Genomic DNA, 25349 nt, shown 5'->3' on the forward strand with positions numbered 1-25349 from the left:
AAAGCAAAACATTGTTGAAGGTATATGGTTCCCGGTTGGTCCAGGATCTTTTCGTAATGAAATTTGCTTTGACTTCCCTGTGCGCTTTTAATAACTCTGGAAAACTCATAAGAATACTAAGCTGAGAAGCCGGCTCTGTCTCTGTAAAACCGTACGATCAAGGACAGATTGTGAGAATGTAACACATTCTGCTACACTCTGAGATTTTTAAAGAATGTTTTTTTTAAATTGCCTGCTAAAATTACCCGCAGCAATTTAATCGATTCTATTAATACCACTAACGTCACACCTTAGCATCAGACAATAAATCTCGCAAACTCTTTTTATCTGCTCGAAATAACCCTGGGAATGCAGATAAAAATTATCCGCTAGATTCCACCAGTCGGGAAGATTGCGATCCCAAATCTTAAATTATCCACAACATGTTTGTTTTGCTTCACCACCGGCAACCAGACGGCATTAATAATTTCGCACGCAAGATCCCCTTTGGCGGTTTCTTTTTCGTCCATCCCCAAATTATTTTTTTTTCCGCCCATGGGTCACTGCATTGAGTTGCGCCCGCCTTATTAGAGGATATACTCTTAACCTTCTGGATATTGACAGGAGGTGGAAACCGCATCGCCATTACCTGAAGCTTCCTGCCTTTTGGATTTCTGTGCCGAGGTTTTTGTTTGAGTGGAACAGCTCGTGTCATATCATCGACGGAGTCGTTTTTCTTTCATTTTGCCACCCACATTGGACCCGTATCGCTTTCAGTGATGGCAGGTTTCATTTTTTGTCTTGTAATACATACTAGGGAAATTGTACCAGTTATGGCCATAGTGGTTCCCTATTTGGCCATTTGCAAAATTTAGATAACTTTTACATTTTTAATCTTTTTGAATGTTTTAACATAAAGATTTCTCCTTTATTGTACTGCTAAAACACAAAAGATTTTTCAAAATGAGAAGACATTCAAGATATCACGTATGGCGAAATAGGGAACCACTATGGCCATAACTGGTACACCTACCCTATAAGTTCTATAACAAAACTTTGCACCATTTTGTTCATGATGTTGAACGCCAATTTATGTCTGTATCATATACTCCATTATCGCGATGTACATCTACACGGAGCCACAAATCAACCTGGCTTTCACTTCTGTTGACTCAATTCGACTCTTCCGTGTGATAACCCAAATTTAGGTTTACTGGCATATAGCTCTCAGTAGGTAGAAGAGAAGAAACAGAAGAACAGCGAAAAATGCAATAAAAATTCTACCCAGCGCTAGCTTTCGAAGTCTCCGTACTGGGTTAAAAAAACATAAATTAAGGTAAACTTGAAAGAGTCTAAATTTGGCTTATTCCACGGACATTCGACGCTGGGTCTCTCTCTGTTTTTTACAACAATGCTGTTGCGAGAGAAGCAAAACAACCCAACCGTAGGTAAAAACTAAATGCAGGATACTCAAATTTGAGTTTAAAGAACTTTTTTTTGGGTAATCTGATATCTCCGTGTAAGGACCCGCAGCTTGATTTGATTTAATGCTGCTCAAGAGATCTTTTAAAGTGTGAGTAAAGGTGAGCATACAAACAAGAGAGAAAGAGTACCAGGAAAAATCCTCACATTTTTTGCACTCTCACTCAAATTATTTGAGGATCTGTATTGAGCATTTTAAGTGCAATTGTTACTTCTAAGAAAAACGTCAAAATCGCCTCATTTTTACATCGCAAAGGAGTTTTTGTCAAGCCTGCACACACCTTATGAAGCCCATATTCCAGTCGAATTGCTCGAGCACAGACTCGTCAACGCACCACCTGTTCTCTCTCAGGAAATGATAACATTAGTTTATGACACATTCCAGCGTAACGCGACACCACGAGGAACCGACATCCATTATCAAATAAGGCCAGTTCTCGGAAATATGCCTTGTGACCATGTGATTAAACTGGTTTAATATTATGCATATTAAATGTATTTGATGTTGTCGCAACTTAACACTGTATATACGGTAACTAAAAGCAGTTACATTTCGTAACGCGACACCATCGCTATTATTTATATAATACATTCGACATTCTGCCTCACAGTGGAGTAATTTGATTCGACACTGGTACCTTTTGAGGATGTCGTGCTTAGTAAAAGCGTAGATGGCGCTTGGGGTCACCATATCAATTTGGCAAAATTCTTTGCAACAATATTTAGATATTTCTGTGATTTTTTAAGAATGTTTCCGGTATAATGCCTTCAAATGGCGGAGCAAAAAATCTACAATTTTGACGCCGGCTGCGTCCGAATGCAGGTCAATTTAGGGATGGGAGGGAAATGTTGACGTGTTACTTTGCTTTATGGAAGCCGATGAGTCCTCTGCACTTCCACAAGTAGACACTGGGAGTTTGGATATGGGAAAGGTTTGGGTTAAGGATTCGTTTTGGTAAACGATAAATACAGTCGACTCTCCACTTCTCGATGTTCTACATCTCGATATCTCTCCCTATGTCGATGAATGTTTCGGTCCCTTCATTTTTTTTTTAATTTTTTTTTTTATTAGTATCATTCCAAACATTACATTCATTTCTTATATCTAGGTGTTCTGTGTTATTAGACAACACTATCATCCTAATTTGGTAAAACAAATTCAAGATTTTATTAACATTTTGTTAACAACATATAACATTTCATTTGCCGTAGCAGTTCAGATTTTTTACAGGTGAGTTGATTTCACCTGCTTATAAGAGAAAAAAACGCTTTAAATATACTTAACCTAACTTTACCTAAACATATAACGAATTAATCTTGGCAATAGAAGATTGTAACGATTTTTGCCTGAAATTATTTATTATTTTATTTGACATTTGTTCCAATGTTTCAACATTGGATATTCTATGTAACTCATTGGTACTATACCAGGGAGGAAGCCTCAGAATCATTTTCAAAATTTTATTTTGAATTCTCTGCAGAGCTTTCTTCCTGGTATTACAACAGCTAGTCCATATTGGTACAGCATAGAACATGGCTGGCCTGAAAATTTGTTTGAATATCAAAAACTTGTTCTTAAGACAAAGTTTTGATTTTCTATTAATAAGGGGATAAAGACATTATACATATTTATAACATTTGGCTTGAATGCCCTCAATGTGATTTTTGAAAGTTAAATTCTTATCAAGCATGAGCCCTAGATACTTAACTTTATCTGACCAATTTATTGGGATCCCTCTCATCGTGACAACATGTCTACTTGAAGGTTTCAAATAAAGAGCTTTTGGTTTATGTGGGAATATTATTAGTTGAGTTTTGGAAGCATTAGGAGAAATCTTCCATTTTTGCAAGTATGAAGAAAAAATATCCAAACTTTTTTGCAATCGACTACAGATGACACGCAGGCTTCGTCCTTTGGCGGAGAGTCCTGTGTCATCCGCAAACAAAGATTTTTGACATCACTGAGGTAACTCAGGTAAGTCAGATGTGAAAATATTGTATAATATTGGTCCCAAAATGCTGCCTTGAGGAACACCAGCTCTTACAGGAAGTCTTTCAGATCTGGAGTTCTGATAATTAAACTGAAGTGTACGATTTGACAGACTTTTCAAAAAGTTTACTGATGGAGGAAAGCAAACTGATTGGACGATAGCTAGAAGTTTCTGCAGGATTTTTGTCTGGTTTTAAAATTGGAACAACCTTAGCATTTTTCCATTTGTCAGGAAAATATGCTAATTGAAAACATTTGTTAAATATATCAACTAAAAATGATAAGCTACTTTCTGGAAGTTTCTTGATGAGGATGTAGAAAATTCCATCATTGCCAGGGGCTTTCATGTTTTTGAATTTTTTAATAATAGTTCTCACTTCTTCCAAATCAGTCTCCCAGGCATTTTCGAAAACGTTCTCTTGATTGAGAATATTTTCGAACTCCTGAGTAACTTCATTTTCAATTGGACTAGTAAGTCCTAAATTAAAATTGTGCGCCCTTTCAAACTGCATAGCAAGTTTTTGAGCTTTTTCGCAATTAGTTAGTAATAGTTTGTTTTCCTCTTTCAATGCCGGTATTGGCTTCTGAGGTTTTTTCAAGATTTTAGATAATTTCCAAAAGGGCTTAGAGCCAGGGTCCAGTTGAGAAATTTTATTTTCAAAATTTTTGTTTCTTCATTGAGCAAAACGCTTTTTGATTTCTTTCTGCAAATCCTGCCATATAATTTTCATAGCAGGATCGCGAGTGCGTTGAAATTGCCTTCTCCTCACGTTTTTAAGACGGATCAAGAGTTTAAGATCATCGTCTATAATCACGGATTCAAATTTTACTTCACATTTTGGAATTGCAATGCTTCTGGCTTCAACAATGGAATTTGTTAAAGTTTCAAGAGCATTGTCAATATCAAGTTTAGTTTCTAAAGAAATGTTAACGTAAAGATTAGAGTCAACATACGTTTTATATATATTCCAGTCGGCTCGTAAATAATTGAAAGTGGAGCTGATAGGATTGAGAATCGCTTCTTGGGATATTTGAAATGTAACAGGGACATGATCAGAATCAAAATCAGCATGAGTAACTAATTGGCTACAAAGATGACTAGAGTCGGTTAAGACCAAGTCAATCGTAGATGGATTTCTAGAAGAGGAAAAACATGTAGGGCTATCAGGGTATTGAATTGAGAAATATCCTGAAGAGCACTCATCAAATAAAATTCTGCCGTTGGAATTACTTTGAGAATTATTCCATGACCGATGTTTGGCATTAAAGTCACCAATGACAAAAAAATTTGACTTATTGCGAGTCAATTTTCGCAAGTCAGTTTGGAGCAAATTAACTTGCTGTCCAGAGCATTGAAAAGGCAAATAGGCAGCTATGAAAGTATATTTATCGAACTGTGTTTCAACAGAAACACCTAAAGTTTCAAAAACTTTAGTTTCAAATGATGAAAACAGTTGATGTTTTATACGCCTATGAATGATGATTGCAACTCCCCCACATGCCCCATCAAGTCGATCATTACGATAAACAAAAAAGTTAGGATCTCTTTTGAGTTTATATCCAGGTTTTAAATACGTTTCGGTAATAACTGCTACATGCACGTTATTAACCGTACAAAAATTAAACAGCTCGTCCTCTTTACCATTCAGAGAACGAGCATTCCAATTTAAAATATTTAAATTATTATTTGAATCCATTAGAAAAACGTAATCCGATAACAATTTGATTTGTAAATTTTACACCTACTTTGACTGCTTCAGTCATAGTGGTGGCTTTGAACATTGCATCAATCATTAGATTCAATTGTTCAGTTAGAAAATTAAAATCAGAGGCAGACATGTCATGTGATTTCCCATTAGAATTTCCGGTAGACGAAGAAGCGGAATTACCTGTGGCGGTAGGGTTTTTTCCATTTGATTTGAAACAAGTAGAATGGGTACCCATGGATCGAACAGGGGAGGAGTTCAAATTTCCTGCTACGATATCGGCAAAGAATTTACCGTGGGTAGATACATTCGAAATTGAAAGATTCGAACGGCTACCCGACGGATTAAAATTAGATTGTGAATGAGCATGATTATGATCTTCCTGATGGGTATGATTCATGATCAAGCGATCGTTAACTGAAAAATGAGCATTTTTCGATACTCTACCAGGCAAATTGCGGAAACGACCGTTATCGTAACGGATATTATCTTTCATCTGCCTGGCACGAGCCTCAATGACCCTTTTGCGTGAAGGGCATTCCCAAAAGTTAGCTTTATGAGGGCCCTTGCAATTGGCGCATTCAAACTTTCTGGTATCTTCTTTCACAGGACAGTCGTCCATTTTTTGTACCATGACCCCACTTTTGGCACCGACGGCACTGAGTGGGGTTCTGGTAATTTCCTCCAGGTTTCTGGAAATGTTCCCATGTCACACGGACATCAAACAAAAGTTTTGCTTTTTCTAAAGCTTTAATATTATTTAGTTCTTTTTTGTTAAAGTGAACTAAATAATATTCTTGAGAAAGCCCTTTCCGAACAATGCCAGATTGGGTTCTCTTTTTCATAATGATTACTTGGACTGGGGAAAATCCAAGTAAATCATTTATTCCATTTTTGATCTCTTCAGGTGACTTATAGTCACTTGAGAGACCTTTAAAGACAACTTTGAACAAACGTTCAGTTTTGTCGTCATAAGTAAAAAATTTGTGCTTCTTCTCTTCAAGATGTCTGAGAAGAAGTTCACGATCTTTAAGAGTTTCCGGCAAAACGCGACAGTCTCCTTTCTTTGCGATTTGGAAGGAAACCTTGATTCCCCCAATGGAGTTCAAGATCTCCTGCCTAAATCCCCCAAATTCGGAACAACTGACCACGATAGGCGGCACTCTTTGCTTCCTCACTTGAATCAAAGAGCCTGGGCTAGAGGCTGCTTCGATTTGGTGTTCGGAAAATTTGTCTAGAGCATCGAACTGATTGCTCATTTCGATACAATTATTCATTTCACCCTTGGAAGAAAGTTCGCATTCCGGGGAAACGTCCTTTCTTCCATTCTTGCCACGTGTAGTGACAGTTTTAAAACCCACTTTTTTGGAAGGAAGTAGTGAATTCAGAGATTCACCCTTCTTTTTGTTTGTTGTTGATACCATGTTTAATTAATAAACGAAAAAAGACTTGACCTTCGAGAGGTTTTTTCCCAAGATGGTGTCCAAGAAGGATTACCACCGCTAGCTTTCGCCAACGGGTCCAACGAAAAATCGAAGGCACGGGTCCAAACAAGGATCGTAAAGGGATCAATAGTGGAAAAAGTAGTACTGAAAAGTACTGATTATGTTTCACTGAAAAGTACTGATTTATTGCTTTAGGTAGTTTTTAAGAAAACTTCCAAGAGCAGAGAGAATTCGTGTACGCACAGCACGAAGGTACGATGCGCACTGGTTTCGGTCCCTTCATTCTGCATACAATTTCTCTCTCCATATCTCGATATCCTCATTATCTCGATATCTCCCTATTTCGATGTGTTCCTGCTGATTTGATGTTCCCAATTTCCTCTCCATAGGTCGATGTACTAGACTAACCCCATTGAAAATGAAAGAGTTGAAAATCATCATTAGACATCTATAAACTAGAAAACAAGGAGTGTCTGTGGTGCCAACGAAACCTTCAGTATCTTTGCGAAAAAATGTTTTTTGGTAACGACTTGATCAATTTGCATCCGGATAACGGTACTCAAATCATTTCAGAGCTTCTGACGAGTGAAAAGGAACTCCCAGGTATTTTGAGAACTTGCGAACTGGTTCACATAGAGCTTCAATGAGTGATTTAAACCTTGGTTGAATTTAAGGTAAAAGCCCATCACTACAACTTAGACAATTTGGTGAAGAATTTTGTAAAGATGTAGTAGGATCTGTATAACTATATGTCATAGAAGTACCGTAATCCGGGGGCAAATTGATCACTGCCCAAGGAACAAAATTAGTTTCATGATTTTCTTCAGAATGTTTACAAGAACAAATTATAAAACTCAAGAATAAATCGATTCATCCTGCAAAACCAGAATAAAAACACGATAAAAATCTCATAAAGCCAATCTGGCCAATGCTTCAGTAGGTTTTTAAGACTATTTTTTAAGATCCTCTTAAATGTTGATGCTTTTGTGACCGAAAGCTTACAATCGATAATGGGAGAATCATAAAACTATGATGAGAATACCTCTAAGCGTATCGATTTTATGATAATCTGTTTTAAAAATATATGTAGATGTAGTAATAAAATACGTCTTGATGGTTCAGGGGTTTATTATACAATGATCATCCCTAACGTCAAACAACTACTACTGTACCCTATGTCAGCCTACTATGATCTCACTACATCTCGGGCATCCTGACATTATCGATGACCTCATCGATATCACTACCTTCAGACATGTGATCACTCATCCATTTTCTCATGTTTTGGGGCGAGCAAACCGAATTAAATGGAGTATTTGCAATTTGAAATCCTTCTATATCAGTCACCACGTATCTATCGTTAGGCAAAATTTTTTGAATTTTATATGATCTCACTACAGTAGATAACAATAAATCAAAATCATTATTATGCGTTTTATTTGTATTTGATTGAGATGGGGGATGAATATGACTACAAAAAAATAAATAAATCCATTGAAACGCAATTATTATCTTCATGCAAATTAAATCATTGCTAGAATATCAAATACCCCACACGAAAATTGAGCTGCCATTCGCAGCATATCGTTATTATCCTGCATGCTACTATCGAAAATTTTAATCCGCCGCGCTCATATTGAAAAACATCTCATATTTTTTAAGAAATTATAACAGCATTTTTCATTTTGAAGCATACAATTCTGCATGTTTTCAACATGGCCTCCAGCTTAGTGATATAATTATCATATATACACGCCATATTTCATTGATGTTTTCGATTAAGTGTAGCATGAGACACTATCAAATCGACTACATCTTGTACAAATCCAATGCAATTCAAAGGAGACTATTTCGATTCATGAACACTTCGGCGAAGAACGGTTGATCTTGATCCAATCTTTTATAAAACTCAGCGGATTCATATAGGAGTAATAGTTTGACAATTGTTTATTTACATCACTAATCGTTTGGAAAGTGTTTTTTTACAATCAGATTTCGTTCCGTATAGCGAATGAAATCATTTCCGATTGAAGAATATTGAATGTAGTAAAGTGACAAATGTTTCAAGAAAGTATCGATCAAGGAAGTCTAATCAATAAATACGATGGTGCTATTTTATATATTGAGTGAGAGACGGACTACACTGGTAATATAAGGGATCATTTTTTCACTTTTCTCATACATCAGTTGTTTGGACGTTTATATTACTTTGAACTGTTAAGCTTGCATTTAATTCAATAAATAACTAAACAATGTTGGAATATTGTCAAGAACATGATTATAAAGTAGTGCTACAACGTGTTATTTAGGATATTGGAATCAGTATTTAAGAAAGAGTTCTGATTTGTGTTCGAGAGCAAGGAGTTTAAAGGATGATTTAAGAATGAGCGTAGTTAATATATCAGGTTTTACTGTGATGAGCATAAATATTCCACAATACAATTCAAAGTACTATATTTAAGAATTTGTGGAGAGTCGTGTAAAACTTACTTCTAGATCAAATATTCTTATAAAATCAATGGTTTTATAGAGCACACTTCAAGTATTGGTAGAGATGGTTTGAAGATAATTAACTGGAGGAGATAACTTCAACTTGTGAAAAGAAGCTATGAAACTGCAAAAATAATCATGCTATTATAAAACCACCATAAAAATTGAACAAATCCAAATAGAATCGGAATTGTTACTTGGGTGGGGTGAATTTGATCACGTCGGTACCAAATAGCACTTCCTTTCATGGATGCTTAATACTTCGTTGCCATCACAGGCATTCCATGTTTTCTAGTTTATAGATGTCTAATGATGATTTTAAACTATTTATTTTTATTAAAGTCAGTTTGCATAGAAATATTCACAAATTTTGAAGGTGTAAGCAATGCTGTTGGAAATGTCGGCACTAAACAATCCACTGGTACTTAGCCTACATGTAAACTTTGAGTGTTCAAAATGTTGTGTAAGCTTCAGTGTGAATTGCTGAACTCATTTTTGATATCGTACAACATTACAGGAATAGTTTTTTGCCCATAAAACCGTTTATTGTTGAACAACGTGCTTATTTCAAGGGCAATTGCATACATTTAGGCGTATTGTGCAGATTTACAAAGTTTAATTTTGCAATAAAATGATGATATACACGAGTTGTAAGAATTTTGACAACATTTCCAGATTCAGGAGACCCAAATTTTGTAGATAGGGAAATTTTACATTCTAAAATATGCTTTATTATATAGTGATCAATTTCGCCCCAATGTGTCATTTTCAATTGATAATGAAACTAATTTTATGAAATGTTAAATTTTATTTCATAAAAAAATGATTACATAAACTGATAGAGATCAATGAAGTACTGATTTTACTGTAATAAATTTGACAATTTTTTAATTTCAAAGGAAACCATGTCAAAAAGTTGTGAAAAAGTGATCAATTTGCCCCCTGATTACGGTACTATAAAGAATTCATACAAATATGTTTACATGAACTTCTAGAGAAATCGATCGATGTATTTCTAGTGGAATTGCTGGAAGTATAGGATCATCGTTAACCAGCCACCAAGTTTGGGCGAATCTTTGAACCTACTCTGCTACCAAGTAAGTAACATCATGAACTACCCACATATTCACCTTAGATGTAAGTCTTCATCGGATTTCTGACCACACTGCACTGTCAACTCCACACGCTCCTCCTCGACGGTCCCCGTATTGTTGATGTTGACTTATCCTTTCCACCGAAATAATCTCCCCCGAAAGAACGGTGACCGGCTGGGCCAGGCCAGACCGACCCCCAACACGGGCAAGGTGAGATAGACACTTTCCGTTTTGCTTCATTCACAAGTTTTTCCTGTCGTCATACAAAAATAACGACCATCTTTTTTTACTCTACCTCCCGCGACTTGGACGCCTTGGACCGTATCGCGCGTTTGTTATCGTTTTTGGCTTCTAATTTTAGATAAATGGCCGGTGGCGACCTGCTGCTGTTGCTGCTAATGGTTCTGCCCCATGTATGCAAAAAATAAAAAAAAAACGGTCCGAATTTCTGATAGACCCACCGCGTGAGAATGCGAACGCAGGTCGTTTCGCCGTGTTTTGCGGGGGTGGTCCAAGCGGAATGCAGCGCAAATGGGACTATTTTTAGCGAGGTTAGGTTTGCGCGAAACAGAAACGTCAGCACCTTTTGCTCAAAGATACCTCTACCTACGTATAGCCGCAAGCGATGAGCACTATCTCTGTTTGAGAAAATGATGCGACGGTCACGGTGCTCTTCAGACTGTTATTATCAGAAAAAAATCTTCATATCGAATCTAAGCTCAACAGCTGTTTTGCAAGGAACACTTTCAGCAGTTGTCGAACGGTGACAATGAAAATTTAGCAAGAAACAGGGTGATCCTTGAATATGACGATCGAGCTATGCACCTATCGATCATAGCAGAGGGGCTATCAGCGAGCTGAAGAACTGTAAGGCTGCTGGGATGAACGAGATCCCGATAAATTTCGGGAGTATAACTAGCAGAATCAACATCTGTTTATTGAATTCTAGACAGCGTACGATTCAGTGAAAAAAAAAATGGTGTGACAGATAATGTATGAACATGGTTTTCCGGCGGAACTGATTAGAGTAAAGTGGGGCAAAAGTTCGAGTGGGGTAAGAGTTTCTTTTTAAGATTTCCAGCTCAATTCAAAACAAATCTTGTAAATGTCATGGTGGTTCGAATGCTATTTAAGTAAGAGACTTTCAATCCAAATATCATAAAAATCGATTGAGATTTGGAAAAGTTATGGCTATTTGTTGTTTTTTGACGTGAATATTGTAATTTTTGGTCAAACTTTCGTTGCATGGAACCAATTAAAGATAAAATCTTTTTCAATATTTTATGTAAGGGCGTTTCTAGGCCTATCATAAGGTTGCTTTGAGGTGTATTAGTTTTTACATAAATGCTTGAAAACGATTTTTGGCCCATAGTGGGGCAAAAGTTCGACCCATGTATAAAATGACGGAAAAATTTACAAATTGCCTAAAATCCACATATTATCTTCAAATTGAGTTAAATTTGTCTGATCGTGTGAAAATTGTCACCAAAATTTTACATTTCCACTTAGTTTTGCGAAAAACTGCTATTTTTGAATATATTACAATTAACCCGGTTTTGGGCAATTTTTTGATGAAAATTTAGTGTGTATTTTTCGTCAAACTTAAGTTTACGGCTGGTGTAAAGTATGCCTATCATAAAAGGATCGATAATTTGTGTTTTAGCCAGCGAACTTTTGCCCCACACTAGATTCGAACTCTTGCCCCACCGGTGGGGCAAAAGTTCGAATAAGACAATTAATTTTAAAACTGTTATAATTAAAAATGGGTAAATATTTTGACACAAGTTTGTTCAGCAAAATTATAGCCAATATGTTGAAGGTTCACTGTATGGTATTTGTTTTGTTTTAACTGCTATTGTTTTCCTGGAAACTTTGATTATACCACTAAGGTCGAACTTTTGCCCCACCTTACTCTAGGCTGAAACGTGCAACGCTGGACGGTTCGAAATCTAATGTTCGTATGGCAGATGAGGTATCAACCTCTTTCGTGACGTTAGACGGATGGAAGCAGGGGGACGCAGTTTTGAATTTACGGTTCATAATTGCACTCGAGTATGCTATTAGGAGATCTGGCGTGTAGAGAAACGGCACTATCTTCACACGGTTGCACTTTCTTCTTTGCTTTACGAAAAATATCGTCCTGAAGGATTTATTAATAATTTTACCCTGACAAGCAGCTTATTAAATGAAAACGAATGTTGAGTACAGATTCGACGAAGATTTTTTCTTATAAAGACGCTCTAAGAAGCACCGTGGCGGTGTGATTGTCGAGCTTATTATTGTTGCTCTTGTTGTTTTGAAAGGGGAGAGCCCTAGTTGGGCCATTGCCAATCAAAGATCGACGTGGGCGATTAAGCTGTCACAATCAGCTGCTTAGCACCTTAGTGGTGTGAAAAAGGTGTTAAAATTCTTGCAACAGCTTGCACTCTGCATTCGATTTGTTTGATCTGGAAAGCGAGTGTTGAAAGCTGGGAAAACCCGACTGGCAGCGGTTGATGTTTTGTTTGGAGAAAAGCGGTCCGAGAACCATGACCGCATTCCAAACAAATGGATTTGATTGAACTTCTTGTTTGTAAATATTGACACTTCTCTGCATCTACTCTTGATTTGCTGAACATTGAGAGAAAATCACAGAAGTGTTTTATATGAGTATCTTGGAAATGAAGGAAGAGTGAAACATTCGATTACGCATATTTATTCCAACCGAAATGTGGTCCAAATATCCATAGATATTCAACTTAATTCAGGATAAAGACTACATTATGGGTTTTTTTAATGTCGTTCGATGTCCCGCTTCAAAAAACTGCGTTAGTTAGAAAACGACGTAAAAAAGTCCTAATGTTTTTCGACGTTACATGGCAAAAACAATCATAATGTAAGCATTGTTTTGTATGAAAAAAGTTTTTGACACATGGTTTAATTCTTACGTCGTTTTTTGAACAAACGAGTTTTTTATGTGGTACCGCGTGAAAAACCGCGCAAAAATAAACCGCCTAAAAAACATCAGTGTATTTTAAATTAAGCTAAAGAAAGCTCTCAGTTAACTGAGGAAGTGCTCATGAAATACTAAATTGAGAATATCTTTGTTGGAACGTAGCGCCAGAAAAACGAATATGTCAAATGATGTTTGAGTCTGTTAAACAAACATAAAAAAAACTACGGCCAACACTTCTTTTTTCGTTATTCGGTATCTCGACATCGAATTATAGAACCATTGTAAAATTTGGTTTTCATAGCTACCTAGATGATCCCTTGAATCGCATTTGCACAGGTTAAATGTACTTCCTGACTCGATGGTCCCTTCAATATCGAGTTATGGAGAGTTGAATGTACTTAAATTTTAACACCCCACCCAAGTAACCATAAGCACTAATAATAAGCCCTTAATCAGCATCATAGATGCGTACATGCACCACAAATGCTTACACACCTTATAGCAGCACTTCCGCTGCATAGAAACCCTATTACAGCATCATTATTGCTTCTAAGCCTGATGCATACAAGCATTAAATAAGCACTATATTGGCTTCATATTCGAATACAGGGCATGTTTAAATGCCATCCAGTCTTTTGACAGATATACCACGTGCTTTGTGTTTGCATATAGTGGTAAGAGGGAGTCAAACATAAATCTTCTCACTACTACAATTGCAGGTTTTATGACGGGGAAAAGTGATGGTTTAAATTGGTCACTTTTCTTTCCAATACTATTCATCTTATGTGGCCATCATAAAACGAGGATCAAAATGTGGCAATTGCAAGTCCTCAAAAGGATGAAAACTACCAAAACGAATATGTCTGATACGGAGAAGTACTATCTGTATCATTCTATTACATTTTTTGCATACTATTAGAGGTTTCCGTTTTCATTCATTCATTTATTTACCTCGTGTACCAGTTGCTTGGCCGCTATTTCGCCTTTTCTGGCATCGTGCTTGCTGGTTACTTGGGCACTTCTCTTTGTAAGTTTTCTATGAATCCATATTATTGACAATTTAAAAAGCCTTATTTTCAAGACCAGCCGAGTGGAAGTTTAACAACTACCGAAAAGCTAAACATTACATATAATTTGCAATTGGATTAGATGGACAAATTGATGTGAAGATTTGCGAAAAAGTTACACGTCTTCTCAGTCAGAATCGAACTCACGACTCCCCGATCTCTAGTTGGGGCGCGTTACCACTACGCCATGAGAGGACTCATGAACGCAGAATATATATAGAAAGCGTTGTGCTTGGATGGGCATCTAATTCTTCCGAAAGAGGTGCACTTTGCGAAAAAGGACCACGTGATTATTGAGCTGAAATCGAATTCAGGTTAACTTCTGCGTTCATGAGTCCTCTCATGGCGTAGTGGTAACGCGCCCCAACTAGAGATCGGGGAGTCGTGAGTTCGATTCTCACTGAGAAGACGTATAACTTTTTCGCAAATCTTCACATCAATTTGTCCATCTAATCTAATTGCAAATTATATGTAATGTTTAGCTTTTCGGTACTTTTTTTTATGTTTTTTTGAAAATAAACTACTAGCTCCAGAAATCTAATTTGTTGATGAGAGTGTCCATCTCGGGATTTTATTTCTGATTCCGGGATTCCCGAAATGTACATGTAATTTGATGAAAACCACTAAATTTTAATGAAAAACAATGACATTTTTCCTCATCATCAACCTTATTTGATAAAGTAGAAAAGCATAACGAAAAAAAGAATAAACGAGTATCGTTTTGATCCATATAACGGACACTTAAGGCTTCAGGGAAGTATAAAACAGCATAGAGCATATAAAATAAATCATTCTGTATTATTTCTCAGCGTTATCGAGCGCCGAAAACTCTTAACTTTCGAATGGTAGGTGAAGAATACGCTTCCGCAATTTAAATAATTTTAAATAAATCGAAATGTATGGCCTTTTGATGATTCTTATTCCGGACTCTTCCTCACTTTTGCCTCATATTCCGGATATTTTGATTCAAATGCCGGACATCTCATGAAAAGCATAAAAAGACAAGTAAAATCATCAGTTGAATTCGTTTAACCACTAAAGAGACGTCTAAGGCAGTTGTGCATTATAAATTTGCGTAGATATTTATAGAAGCAGCTTGTTAAAATGAGCCTCGAAATTGCGAACTTTTGAACGGCAAAAATTGAAACATTTCGTGTGAAATGTTTCCCATACATAGTAGAGTGTCAGGAATTAAAAGCTGTCCGTAATATGAATCGAAACGGTAATTATTTTCATGGGTCTTTACCAAGTAAGAAACACATATTTTTATTTGTCTAGTGGCAAAGTTCTTTTCTTTACAACAGCTATTTTTATAAGCCTATGCTGAGATAACAAATTTGTAAGAACACCCAAACTGCCACAAATCGCAAGTTGGTCCCATCTGTAAAAAAAGGCTTTGAGAAAATTGACTGAGAAGTTTTCAATATCGTTTTCATACAAATATTCAAAAAAATTCCAAGAGATTGGAACATGTTTCGATTCCAATGAAACTTTCATAATTTACTTTTCACTCCGTTACCTTTCCATGAATAATTTAAAGATGACCAAATAACGATTCATTTTTGTGTTACACGATGCGAAAATCTGCAGTGGGACTGACATGCGTTTACTTTCCGTGGGACAATTCGATTTGGTGTTCTTTCCTAATTTTACCGAACAAAAAGTGATCAAATGATATCATCCACCATGTAGTGCGGGTGTGATGTAATTTGTGTAAATAAACGACTTTGTTCGTAAACTGTTATGCGACTTCTGGTTGTCTGGGCCGTTTGTTAGGTTTCTTCATCAGAATATCAGAAATGTGATTTGCTATAATTAACATATTATTTTGAAAAGTTACATTATCTGTTTATTTCATTGAATAAACTTTGTATTGTTAAATTTGAACTTCAACCAAAATGCTAGTTTTATTGAAAAATTGATAAATCCCGGGATTTCCCGGGACAAGCACAGATTTTGGTCCCAAATCCCGGGACGACCAAAACGACCGGGAAATGGACACTCTAAGGAATACCACAATAAGTTTTATAAGACCATTCCCATTACTTGCTGTGATTTTTCTGATAATGCTTTGGCTTTATGTGAGTCCCTAGGTCCAATGTCACCCCCAATGACGATACTTAACCCGTTAACGCCCAATGTATGTCATAATTAGAGCGCTGAAGTCATTCAGTGGCTTCAATTTAATTTTCCATTCTACCTCGTAAGTAAGACACAAGCCACATACATGCAAACATAGCTAAACATGTACAATTACGCACACTAACACCCTTGATATTAAAAATAAATCAAAATCTTACGTCAAAAATATTGATTTAAAAAGAAAAAAAACCTTCAGATGACTTAGAGAAGTCTTTAAAAAGATGTTATAAAACTTGCCTGCTTTTTTGTCCGTGCGCGAGTTTTCTATGTTACTTTGCTTACATTTTACATCCGCGTTGATTCGCATTTTTACCTGTGTTAAAACGGTCTAATCGTCTGGTGTCACCAATCTGTTCGCTGTTAACTGGCTTATGTACATCAACGTATTGGATTATTGATTGTGAATAGTGATAAAACTGAGAAATCACCAATATTTAATATCACATCTGTAGTGCACTGTTTTCAACTCCGTTTGCTGACTGTCTCCTTGGATCACTTTTCTGGCTAACGTAGTTTTGTGCTACACGGGAAACAACACCGCGCTCAATTTCAATTTTAATCGTTTGAGTTTTTCTTGCGAAATGGCAAATGATATGGCTATTGCTCGTAATCAGGCTTGCGAACACTGCGGCATGCCGGTAATATCGGAAAGCGATCACATTGCTTGCATGGGATTTTGTGACCAGGTCACCCATATAAAATGTGCCAAGTTGAACGATCAATTTGTTAAGTATATCCAAGAACGAAGCAATGTGTTTTGGACGTGCAAGCAGTGCGCGCATTTGATGAATCTAGCGCATGTCATGTCAGTCGTGTCTTCAATTGGCAGTGCCCTTTCCACTATCACGGAGAGTCATGGCGAGAAGATAACTGAAATAAAACTGGCCATTTCGGGCAATGGGAAGAAGATGGAATTGTTCTCTAGGAAAGTTACAGCATCCACACCTCTAAGCTCGAGGAGTGCTGAAGGTCAGCCCGCACAGAAACGACGTCGGGAAGAAAATGTAAAGGAATTCAATCCTCTTCTCGGTGGTATTAAGACTTCAATAGCAAATGATGTTCTGACGGTTCCCCCGCCAAAGGAGTTGTTATGGCTTTATCTCTCTAGAATCCATCCGAGCGTTAAGCCTGAAGCAGTGATGAAACTTGCTAAAGACAACCTGCAGTGCGATGACCCGATCCATGTGGTCTCGCTGATTAATAAAAATGCCGATCTCTCTACATTGAACTTTATCTCATTCAAAATCGGATTGGATGTGAAATATCGTGACGTCGCTCTCGATCCAGCCACTTGGCCGCACGGAATTCTGTTCAGAGAGTTTGAGGGTTGCAATACAAAAAACTACTAGGCGCCTCCAGACATTCGCACATCCAGCTCAACCCCGTACATCCTTGTTACACCAGTGCTTCCAGTATCCAGTCAATCGTCAAACTTTCTGTCGCCAACGTCGGATATGGAGACGATACCAATCGCTTCCTCGTAGAATCGCCGTCAACAACTGATAAAAACTTAAACATCAACCGCCGCATCAATTTCACCTCTACGCAATCGCCATCACCAGGACGCACGAAACAAGGTACCTTGGAAGCCCCTAACCCGTCTAACACAGTCGAGCCCCGCTGCCAGCATCATCACAGCCGTCTTGGTCCTGTTGTTGAGACTGAGGAAGGGGGCTTCCATCGTGCCTCAAAAGGCAAGTATTCCAATGTTGCTAGATTTTCGTACTCTGAGCCGTCTTCCGATGTAACGGGGTTGGTGGTCTGATGGCTACCGCTTCTGCTTCATATGCAGAAGGTCATGGGTTCAATCCCAGGCCCGTCCCTTTCCTCGTACTTTGTAGTTGTATATCTCTCACTTGCTTCTATCTTCCATTCTAAATATATCACACTCAAACTATTCGTTCATAGCAAACGCTAGAACCAGAGACGGACATGAAACCGTTTCCCTAACGCTTCCTACTTCCACGCGCACGCCTTTCTTACGCCTGATACATAGGCAGTCTGCTAACCACAAAAGCAAACCTATCTGCCATGCCTTTCCCCCAATCCATACACTCCCGCATGAACTGACGTGGATGCAGTGGAATATACGGTCTACGTGGGAGTCAGTTCAATGCATCATCAATTCCTCCCCCTTCCCCTCATTGGTCTGCATTCTGACGTGGCAGGTGCCATTGTTGCCTAAAAATAGAAGATCACCAGCACTTATACACTGAGGATGCCTGTTAGTCCCAAGCAGTCATTCGGTTGGTTCCTTGTGTAAGTGCAGCTGATCTGGCGATACTGGAGTGCATCCACGGGCGGCCAATCAAGCTCAAGCTCAAGCTCTGAGCCGTCTTCCGATTCTAGACTAGTACCTGCAAAGCATGACTGCTTCATTTCGTCACAACACGCAACTGAACAAAGCCAAATCAGTGCCCACTTCTCGGCATACGTATCTACTCTGTCATCACACTCATCAGGACGCAAGAACCAATGCTCTATGGAAGCCCCTAATCCGCTTAACACAGTGGAGCCCCACCGTCAGCGTCATCACAGCCGTCCTGATCCTGTTGTTAAGACTGGGGAACGGGTCTTCCACTGGGTCTTTGTAGGCAAGTACTCGAATGTTGTAAACACTGCATGCTCTGATTCAACATCCGCTTCTAGTATCGACTTCCGGCCGTTCGTTTGCGGCCATTACACAGCCGATCCAAACTACATCGCTGCATATCCTCTGGAATGCGCTTCACCAGGACGCACGAACCGACGCTCAATGGAAGCCCCTAACCCGTCCAACTCAGTCGAGCCCCGCCGCCAGCATCAACTCAGCCGTCCTGGTCCTGTTGTTGAGACTGAGGAAAGGGGCTTCCACCGCGCTCCTTTTGGCAAGTATCGTAGTGTTAGCTTCACATCACAAACTGAAACCACTTCTGCTCTCAGCAACGATCCCTCGCATTCGAATAATATCGAAACGCAGAGTCATCCCGGCCCTGTGTTTGGGGATATGGAGGGGGTATACCAGTCTATAACCTCAGGCTACTCCAGTGACGAAATTATGCCCGAAATTCTATATCACAACCGTGGCGCATCGTGGAAAGCATTTTGGAAGCCCCCGGCTCTTCTGCCTCAGTCGTGCCTACTCCAGCCCTCGCTCATCACAGTCGCCCCGGTCCTGATGACAATTGTAGTCCGGGGGTCTTCCGACCTGCTTTGGCAGGCAAGTACATTCACGATTTGGCCCATACCTCGCCTGATTCCGCTTCAAATTTCAGCAGCATGGCCGGATCCACCAACACTTCACCTCTTACATCCCGGGTTAGCAGCCAACAAGACATTATCGTATACTATCAGAACGCCGGTGGTATTAACAGCAATGTGGACGAGTTTTGCGTTGCTGTTTCGGATAACGTTTACGACATCATTGTAATCACGGAGACGTGGTTGGACTCCCGCACTCTATCTCGTCAGGTATTTGGTAATGATTATGAGGTATTTCGTTGCGATCGCAATACCAATAACAACCGCAAAGCAAAAGGGTGAGGCGTGTTAGTTGCGGTAAGATCTACATTCCAAGCTAGAGAACTCGAGAATGAAGCTTGGAGGAACTTAGAGCAGGTGTGGACGTCGATAAAGCTAGGTGATCGTACGTTATTTCTGTGCGCCTTATACATTCCGCCTGATCGTGTACGCGATCGAGCCCTTGTCGAAACTCATTGTCAGTCAGTTCTTTCTGTTATTGAAATGGCTAATGCAACCGATGAACTCATCGCGATCGGTGACTTCAACCTACCTGGCATATCATGGAGAACGTCACATAGCGGCTTTCTTTTTCCGGATGTGGATCACTCGGTTATACATGCCAACGCCTCGTTTCTACTGGATAATTACAGTTCAGCTACTCTCTCTCTCAAATCAACCACGTCACCAATCAAAATCAACAGTTTAGACCTCTGCTTTGTGAGTGCTCAGGATACAGCCCCGTTTTTATGTGAAGCTCCTTCTCCTCTAGTAAAAACAGCTCTTTATCATCCTCCTCTGCAGCTTTCCATCAAAACTACGCTGGTACACGACTTTAATACATCGCCCGCCGCAGTGTCATACGATTTTCGCAAAGCTGACCACCGTAACATCGCCAACTTGCTCTCCAGTTTCAATTGGGACGACATTCTCGGCAATTCTGATATCGATACAGCTGAACAGACTTTTTCTAACGTTTTGAATTACGTCATTGACCGAAACGTGCCTAAAAAGTCTCATCATCCTCCATCTCGTTCCCCTTGGCAAACGAATGAACTGCGTCGTTTGAAATCGAGAAAAAGAGCAGCCCTTAGGAAGTACACGAAGCATCTAACAACATCTCTCCGTCGTAGCTATGTCCAAATCAATCACGAATATAAACGAGTGGCGAAGCGATGTTTTCTGCAGTATCAGCAAGGAATACAGAGCAAACTTAAAGCATGTCCTAAGCAATTTTGGAAATTCGTGAACGAACAACGTCGTGAAGCTGGCCTGCCGTCCTTCATGATGCTCAATGGCAACGTAGCTTCCACCCCGAATGACATTTGTCAACATTTTGCACGAAAATTTGCTAGCGTCTTTTCCGAAGATAGATTGACTGAGGACGATATTCAGCTTGCCGCTTGCTCTTCTCAGTGAAAACATGGACGCTATCGATATTGACAGAAACGTGATTGCTAGAGCATGCTCAAAGCTAAAAAAATCCTTCAATCCTGGGCCCGATGGTATTCCTTCAGCGTTCCTTAAAGAGCATTTAGACAGTTTGCTGACTCCACTGCTCCTTGTTTTTCAGCTGTCAGTGACCGTCGGTATCTTCCCGTCATGTTGGAAGCTAGCGTATATGTTTCCTGTTCACAAAAAAAGGAATAAGCGGGACTGCAACAATTATCGCGGGATTACCTCATTAAGTGCTATCGCCAAACTGTTCGAGCTGATTATCATGGAGCCCCTGTTTTCGCACTGGAATCCGTACATTAGTACCAATCAGCATGGTTTCTTGGCTGGCCGATCCACGGCTACTAACGCAAAAAAGAGACAATTGTCCATAAGTATGCCTTATTTGGTCAAGACATAGAGCGTGTTAACCAAATTAAGAACCTGGGAGTTATCTTGGATATTCAACTCTCCTTTAAGCAGCACATCTCGTTCGTCGTTGACAAAGCTTCCAAAACTCTAGGACTTATCTTTAGAATTTCTAAACATTTCTCGGATATTTACTGTCTTAAATCGCTCTACTGCTCCCTGTCTCGTTCCGTCTTAGAGTACTGCTCGGTGGTTTGGACTTAGAGTTACATATTTCTCAGGAGCACATAAATATACTGACGAGCCTCCCACCAAGCCGTCTCTCAGCTCATCGGAATCCTAGTGTGCTGCACTAGACGGAGGCTCACGAAAATTCTAAAAGTGCGCGCTTGGTGATGTGCTCTCGGGGAGACTCATCTCAAGCGCTGTTCGGCGCTACGGCTCGCCATCGGTATCCAAGTTGTGAAACAACTGCTTAGTAACGAAGAGCCTCTACAACTATTTTCGCTGCAATATGCAGGTGTCTAGATGGTCTATATGATAGTCGAAGACTCGCGATCCAAGAGTTACAATTTCGATCCTCGTTGAAAAGTTTTGTAACCACTTCAATTATTGCGCTGACTTTTAAACAGCACATGTGACGGAGCGCATGAGACCGCAGTGAGACACATCTCAAGAAAAATGAGGCGCACTAAAGAAGGTCTCACAATGTACAGAGCGCCCGTGCACTTGCAAGCAATGAGGCTCCTGCACCTAAGGCTACAGCACGTGCACAGTAACTCTAGTTTGGACGCCTTTCTTTCGTGCATTTGTCATATTACAAATTTTCAAATCATTTTTCATTGAGATCGATCTGAAGGTTATCCAAAAACCGTTATCTCGTGCTTTATATTTAAATAATGTTAGTAGATATTAAGTGATCTAAAAGAGATCTATTATTGTTTTGCCAACATTGTTCTAATATGAAACTTTGTTTTTCATAGATATAATTATAATAATGAATCGCTGATTTGATTTTGACAAGATTTTGAAGTGAGTTAGAATCTAAAAAACACACATATGATCGAACAGACAAACATAAGGAAAACTCATTCTTATAAATAAAATTTCTTGTTTTCTCTATGGTCATGTACGTTAAAAAAAATCATGAGTATCTGATAATACCTGTTATCTAAAATAATATCGTGGGAAATTGAGTACTAAAATAGCCATGACACGGAAAATCATAAAAAAGTCACTGAAAATAAGTCATTTTATTTATTTTCCTCTTCCGTATTTTCGCCAAATTTGAGAAGCAGGTTGAAAAAAGTAAATATCAGATTTGTTTCGGCCCATTTGAATATGAAAACCTTTTGATAATTTTACGATGTTATTCACGTAAAAAAGTAGGCTTGTGATTTGAATCACTATGCATCTAGCTTGACCCAATCTCAACCTAGTTTTTAATGTTTTAGACACCGTATCGCTTTTTGTGGAACAATCAAATGGATGTCGGAAAATACGAGTGAAGTGCATTGAAAAGACTTCTAATATAACAATAAAGGTTTAAGTACATGAGTGATACTTTGCACGAGATAATTTCAATGCTGTAAATTTTCTCTAGTTGCAACATACTAGTTGATTGATAAACTCAACAAAAACTACAAATTCTAAATAAGTTCCCTAGCATATGAATTATTAATTTGAGTAGTAAAGTTTTGACCCAATCTCACCCCCTACACCCATTGTCATCCCCATCGACGGTATTATATGATATTTTGTTAGAATCTACATATTCGTCTAATAAAAAGTAGCGAGTTTGATATTAACACCCATTTGTTCTAATATGTTTTGCAATCCCAAAAAATACCATCATTAACTTTCATCGACTCTTGTATTCACAATTTCCAACCAGTTTACCTGCTCTAATGTAAAACACTGATTGCTTGTGAGAAGCGCCATCTCATCCTAAATTACCATCCCTAAATGACCAACAAACAGTGCAACCTTATTGAAACACACCTAAACCCCGCTTCAGGCAGGTGATGACACATACATCAGTGCTTCATCGACTGTGATTGGTCCTACTAACCGGTAGGTACGTAATTACTAGCAGAGAAAGCACGAGCTTCTGTTGAGCACTAACCTCTCGACGAAGGCCACTGAAAGATCAAAGCGTCAACACATCATCCCGGTCCTCACCCACATATGTACACAACATCATGTTTTGATTTATTTTCTCGTTTTTGACGAGAGCCAGGCCACGTGGGCGACTCCTCTGTCAAACAGACTGACCTGTATTTCACTAAGCCGTGTCGTCGCTCTTTCCTCACTCTAGGTTTATTATTGCAGTATTCCAATTATGTTTTCGCTTGTCGTTGTCGTGGTCGATGCTGTCCCCGAAATCCACCGGGAATCCGTCAACCCGTTTGGATCAATCTAATTAAACTTCCGATCACAGGAGTATAGGGCGACAATCAACGCACGGAAAAGGGCACTTTTCTCGCCGCTCTTGTTGACGAAGCGCGTAGGTCAACCTCAACACAACGCACGACCAAATCTCGTTGGGCCAGCGTTTTGGGTCGGACACACATTCGAAACGACGGCGGCGGCTCTCGAATCGTCCGCGTCACGGTTAGCAGTTCGACTGACCGCAGAGACTCGACTCGCGACGATGGACCGCTTTTCTCCCCATTATTGGGAGATGGAGACGGATGGTGTGTGACGACGGGTGTGAAGACATCGTAGAGGCGCGCGTGCGAAATATGCTCAGCGGCGGTGAGAGAAAGGCCTCTTTCGAAAAGTCGCTCACGCAATGCGGTTGGCGGTTGAATGTGGAATAAATTCTCGTTGTTTCGAGGAAAATGTTCTCAATCTGAGGAGGACCCTATTTTTAACGTTGCGCGTCATTTTACCTACCGTTTTGATTCATATTATGGACACCACACACCGGACACGTACGATTCGAGTGCTCATGAATTCATTGAAAAAAACATTAATTCCTGGTTCCGAATAATTTGGCCGAAAGGGCCAATTGGTCGAATGCCGTTTGGCCGAAATGAAAAAAGGAGGAAACTAATGTATGCATGTTACCAATGAGTTCATAAGATACACAACATAGCGCAGCAGGGTCTGCAAGTTGTACTTTGTAACTTCAATGTCCTTTGATAAAAAGAAATGTGCCTTTCCATGTTTCTTATTCCGGGCGCTACCTCACTTTCGCTTCGTATTCCAGACACGTTGGTTCGAACAACTTTTGGTTGGCAAATTTTGAAAGATTGCAACTTAAACATTTCTCATATAAAGTAGAGTGTACGGAATATGAAACTGTCTGGTATTCGAATCAGTACGGTAAATATCTTAAGTCAAGTGAGAAAATTATGAATCGCTCGCTCTTTCTCGCGCGCATGACTCCGCTAAAGCGACCAGCTGTAGTCGCTCCCGACGATTGAAGGCCAAGTGTAAGATGTTTTGTTTTACGTAAATTTTGTAGCTCCTTGGCAATGAGAAAATACAATATCATTTATAAATGAGTAACAAACAGTCTCAGCAGGTGCCAGACTAACAACACATGACCCAAGTGCGGTTTTGTTGGATCGCAATGAATAATGAGGGAAGTGACGTCCGGTCGGTTGGGGCGTTCCTTGCCTGAGTGGTTAGAGTACGCGGCTTCAAAGCAAAGACATTCTAAAGGTGTCTGGGTTCGATTTCCGGTCAGTCCAGGAACTTTTCGTAATGGAAATTTCCTTGACTTCCCTGGGCATAAAGTGTTATCGTACCTGTCACATGATGTGCGAATGCGAAAATGGCAACTTTGGCTAAGAAAGCTCTCAGTTAATAACTGTAAAAATGCTTTTAAAACATTATGCTGAGAAGCAGGCTCTGTCCCAGTGGAGAACGTAAGGCCAAGAAATTCGTGCTAACAAATGCGAAAGAAAGCGTCGAAATGTTATTGTTGTGGTGGCGTTCCATTCCGAGTGTTTATTTTTGGAGCGTAATTATCGAGCACTGAACGCAC

At 39.2% G+C, this 25349-nt stretch overlaps 1 protein-coding gene across 1 annotated transcript in view; it reads right to left on the bottom strand.

The window, feature by feature from the left end:
* LOC110676157 (formin-J) overlaps positions 1 to 24028 on the bottom strand; it is a 95650-nt gene extending 71622 nt beyond the window's left edge. The window contains exon 1 of the mRNA XM_021842929.1: positions 23627 to 24028. The gene's annotated coding sequence lies outside the window, so the exon portion shown is untranslated. The remainder of the gene's footprint in view (positions 1 to 23626) is intronic.
* Positions 24029 to 25349: the final 1321 nt, after the last annotated feature.

Source organism: Aedes aegypti, chromosome 1 (genome assembly GCF_002204515.2).
Source record: "Aedes aegypti strain LVP_AGWG chromosome 1, AaegL5.0 Primary Assembly, whole genome shotgun sequence".
Classification (NCBI taxonomy): domain Eukaryota; kingdom Metazoa; phylum Arthropoda; class Insecta; order Diptera; family Culicidae; genus Aedes; species Aedes aegypti.